The sequence below is a fragment of the Silene latifolia genome, chromosome 8 (genome assembly GCF_048544455.1).
Source record: "Silene latifolia isolate original U9 population chromosome 8, ASM4854445v1, whole genome shotgun sequence".
Taxonomy (NCBI): domain Eukaryota; kingdom Viridiplantae; phylum Streptophyta; class Magnoliopsida; order Caryophyllales; family Caryophyllaceae; genus Silene; species Silene latifolia.
The window spans coordinates 83280684-83286020 of NC_133533.1; positions in this window are offsets into that span (position 1 = coordinate 83280684).

Genomic DNA, 5337 nt, shown 5'->3' on the forward strand with positions numbered 1-5337 from the left:
TACAAGACGGTGATACGAGATCACAATAAATTACAACCGAATCGATATTCCCATACATTTCGGGTAATTCCAATTAAAAACTAAGGCCATACTAAGTAAAATTACATAACTCAAAAATTACATAAATTAAAATTATGACAATCATAAAGAAAATTCAGCATTATAATATGTATGAACATGCCCAATTTTATGCTAAATCGCCTTTAATCAGCCAATATCGTATATTACTCAGTTTTTACGGATTTGCGTGATTTCAACATTTTATAATCACTAAAATTACATAAATTCATATTTATGCATAAGTTAATTACCTTAACCTCTTAGGACTCAAAATTTAGTCTTCACTAATTATTTGACCATAATTAACTCATATTTATAAAATTGTTCATTAATGGATCAAAATTACCAAAAATAAGCTATAAACTTCAAATAAATCACAAAATTTCAAATAAATTCAAAATATGAAATTTAAACTCATGAACATTCTGGAAAAATACCATGACACTCATAATGTTCAAAACCTTAGGTCAAAAATTTCGAAATTTTTCCGGAAAAACAATGTCGCGGTTTATCGGTTTTAACTAAAATAATCATAAAAACATGAGAAAAATTTTATCCATCAACTTTTCAATTTTAGATCTGAAAAAAAGATAATAAAATGCAACATTGGACGTTTTTCCTTAGTCATAGATTATGTTTTATTAATTTTTCACTAATAATGTCACTATTTATGCTATTTTTATTCAAAAATCCATAAATCATGCAAAAAGACTTCACTATAGCCCATTATTTTACACACATCTTGTAAAATTGCATGTGACAACATATTAAATTTCTATGACCAGATTCGAAATTTAACTCATATTAACCTAGTGTTCACCTAAATCCGAATTTAATAATGAAAAATCCATTTTTCGAGCATAACAAGTCCAAAAATTATGAAAATTTACAGGTTATCTCAAAATAATATATGTGACACATATCCAAAAATCACTGGAAAATACGAAGTATAGCTTATTTTAGACCGAAAATGACATTTTTACTCATAAAATCATATTTAAATGCCATTATTGTATAATATGAACAATAAAAATCCGTAAATTCAACCAAAATATCCTAAAATATTTTAGGACCAGAAATTTTAACATGTATGAATTAATTTCGTGATATATCATAATAACACAAATTTTACAAGTTTTATATGTTATTCTTATAACTCGGAAAAACTTTTAACCGATTTGCATGCAAACAACCATGGATCTTGATACCGATTGAAGGAAAAATAGACCTATATACTTACATATTCATATATGTTTTAATTTAATTTGTCATAAAATTAATTAGTGATCTTATGCATGAAAACATCAATAAAAGAAGATAAGAAAACATTTTCTCACCATATGAAATTCGGTCATATTGGGCACCAACAAGATCTCTTTCTTGTTAGTTCTTGAGCTTTCTATTAATGGATGAACATTCTTGACTTCAAATTAGAAGCCCTCCAATTAGTTGCACCCAAGACAATCCCTTAAACCCACAAATAAACATGTACTAGATGTTTATAATGTAGTTTACCTTAAAATCTATTACTAATACTCATATACTACTTTTAGTATTATTAGTGTTTGATTTAAACAAATTAGATTCACAAAAATGAATTTTGTGAAGAACAAGAGAGAGAAGGGAGGTTTTTCATAAAAAGTAAGAATGAATTAATTAGAGAAAATTCTCTCTAATTTTCTATGCTTGAAATCCGGTTGGGAGGGCTAAGGGTAGTCAAATTTTTCTTCCCAATTTGCTTTTGTTCTTCACAAGAAAAGCTAGCTAGTAGTAGGTGTCATCATGATGTCTATTTTATTATTTAAATAACAAAAACCATCAAAACCCACATACTACATATAAAACCGGTTTTCCATGTAATATGGAGTCCATTTTATTTTTGTCAATTGTACAATTGTATGTCATGTGACATGTGACATGTCTTATGTCTTGTTTTAATTTAAAATGCATATTTAACAAATTAAATATCATTTATAAATTAAATAAATCATATTTAACAAATTGACTAGTAATATAAAATTACTTTCTCATAAAATGGTCATTTAATTACTAGTTAGTATAATTCACAATATCTTGTAATTATAGCTAACTTATCATTCTCATCTCGCGTGTTTCGCAAACACCGATTAATTTTAGTAATATAACTTCTTAAATTACTAAATGAAATCTCATTTAATCACATTATAATAAGATGTCATTATTCTCTCTCTTATAATAATTTGTTCAATTTTAAGGAATTAATTAATCTGTATCGGTATACAATTAATTAACTTTTCAATTAAGGGAATTGTCCTTTAGGTGTGACCTCAAGGGATCAACTGATCACCACCGTCGCACGACAGTAATGTCAAACTCTAGCCAGCCAATCATTACCGATATATGTGGACCATTTGACTATATATGTAATGTATCATCCCTTTCGTATTCTTGGTATGAGATTTAATAATGATATTTAAATCATGTGATCGCACTATTAATGAGGACACATTTCCCAACAGTGGTGTGATAACTCCTTGGCTACCGTTTATTCCAAGGTGACCCTTGAAACCATGCAACCATCATCCATGTTCTACCATATTTTTATCATCAAAAGGGAATGGGCACAAAAATAAATTGTTCAAAAATTTGAGTTCAAGAAATGAAAATAAAAGAAAAGAAAAAGTTTGCAAAATGCATCAAAAGAAAAGAGGAGTAACAAAAATGAAAACTCCTATGCTTCAAATATAAGGCACCCTCGTTACTAATTGGGGTGACTTTGAAAATGTTCAAAAGAAAATGCAAAAAGTTGAAATGTTGTCAAGTATTGAAATGCCAAAAACCAAAAGAAATGGCAAAAACAAAGTGTTCTCGAATGTTATATGCCACAAAGAAATTGGGGGGAAAAACAAACAACAAAGACAAACTCCCAAATGAAACTCAAATACTATCGATCCCTTTATCCATCGTATCCATTTTTGTGCATGGTAGAGAGGGGATGACCATTCTTCTTGTCTAGGCAAGAGGGGGAATTCCGTGATCCTCCAGTGTTTCTAACACCATAGGGAGTCTATTCTTGACAAAAACATTTAACGACTGAGGACAAAGGTACCCTAGCTTGACACAACTTGGAGGTGATTTATTGGTATCTTTCTAGGCTTAGTAGTTTGAAGAAACCATATCTATAATGGAGTGTGTACCCTTGAATTGCTTCCCCTTTAGATAATTTCCGCCACTTAGATGAGGAAAGTGGCTATTCTTTTGTAGATGCATCCATTACTTTATTTTGTGTGCTTTAATGATTGGATGTGTCGCCGTTTTGACAAGACCCACCTTGCCTTGCAAGAAGGCATCCTACCTCATGGTTGTCTTGTTGTGAGTTGAAGGGGCGGAGTGAGACCCGCTAATTGTCTCACATCGGTTATATTAGTAGGATAGTTTAAATAAAGGTCTAATTTTTGTCACCTCTTTACTCGGGACGAGTAAAGATTCGGTTTAGGGATATTTGATGTGACTCATATTTGCGCACATTTAGTCTCCTAATTGAGCCTGTCTTTCATACTATTATATCATTCCATAGCCATTTTATCCGTCAAATGCTTTCTATTTTGCTTTCCTAGTGCATTTCGTATGTTTTGTAGGAAAGAAGGTAATTAGGCGGAAATTCCCGTCTTTCATGCATATTTGGAATCTTGTTGATTATATTTGATGGACTAGTATGAAGAGGAGGCGAGAATGATGGCCAATTATGTAGGAATAAAGAGTATATAGAAGGATCATAGGGTTAAAAAGCAAGGATGACGAGAAGGAAGGCATTACAAGAAGAAATTGCTCGAAACCCAAACAAAGGGTTGCACCTTTGGCTCTGAAATTATTATAGATGAAACGACGTCGAAAAATCAAGTGATCTAGGCTTTTGAATCACTCCAATAGGAGTCCGGATGAGAAAATGACGTCCGTTTTACAATCTGAGCTCAAACAAAGAAGTTGTCCGCCAATCCGCTCGTCCCGAGACCCAATCCGCTCGTCTGCTACAGGACGCTCGTCCCCCCCCCCCCTCCAATCCGCTCATCTAGAAGCCTTTTTATCCGAGCGTCCCGTGCTTGATCCGCTCGTCCTCTGCTCCAACAATCCGAGCGTCCCGACCCCTTGGCCGCTCGGATTCCTTTCCAGTGCAACCGGCTTCTTCTTTCTCCATTCAAGATGCGCATATTTTTCAAAGACTAGCTAAAAGGAGACCGGCATCTTTTCTGAGAGGAGTGATTCCCTACCCAACATTTAGCATTATTATTTATTATTTTACCCTTACTTAACCTAATGATGCTCTACTATATATACTCCATTTGTAATAATCAGACAATCAAGCTCTCTTAGCTAGAAATAAATCCTCTTAGATTAGATTAGGAGTAGATTAGAATAGATTACTCTTTAATGTTTCCACAAATTACACATTAATCTTTCCTTAATTATTGTTCAAGTTTATAATTCAAGTTTATTATTGGGTAATTGAAGATTATTGGGTTATAATTGGAGAATTGACAACTCTTCATCAATCAATCAAGTTTCTTCTATTATTCTTTGCTTTATTATTTGGATCATCTTAAGTTGGTATAATTCTTTTACCCTTTACTCTTTATTGTTTATTTCCTCATTCTCTTATCATGTTTACACTTTTTGTGATGATTGACACCATTAATGACATGTTTACCACGATAGTAAGTGAGTAGTCTCTTAACTAGGATTAGTGGATATTTAGGGGAAACCAACATGGGATTAGTCATGCTTAATATAATATGTTTTCATAATTAAATTTGCTTGTTTGTTGTGATGTCAACCTATGCACATGTTATGTTTGATGAAATGCTAAGCCTATGAATCCTTGCATTTATAACCATCTCTTATCTATTCAACTTGACTTGTAAGATATAAACCAACACGAGTCTTGTTAGACCATGCATAGAAGTGATTAGGAGGAAAGTAAGTCGGCTTGTAGGTGTTGTACAATATAATCGATTCGGCTCCGGGACCCAACTCTTCCTAAGAACCGTAAAACATAAACCAACTCGGTTCCTTTACAACATTAATTGCTTGCAACTTTGTAAACATGTTTGTATGATCAACACCATGAATCCCCTAAGACCCCTTGATATCCTAGCACTTTTAATCATTTGTTTACATCCTTTCTTTTATTGTTTGTTTTACTCTATTGCTTTTATTAGTCTAGAACACAACTACAAACCCCATCAATTGTGACACTAGCATAAATTGAGATAGATAGACTTGAACCCAAAGCACACCGTC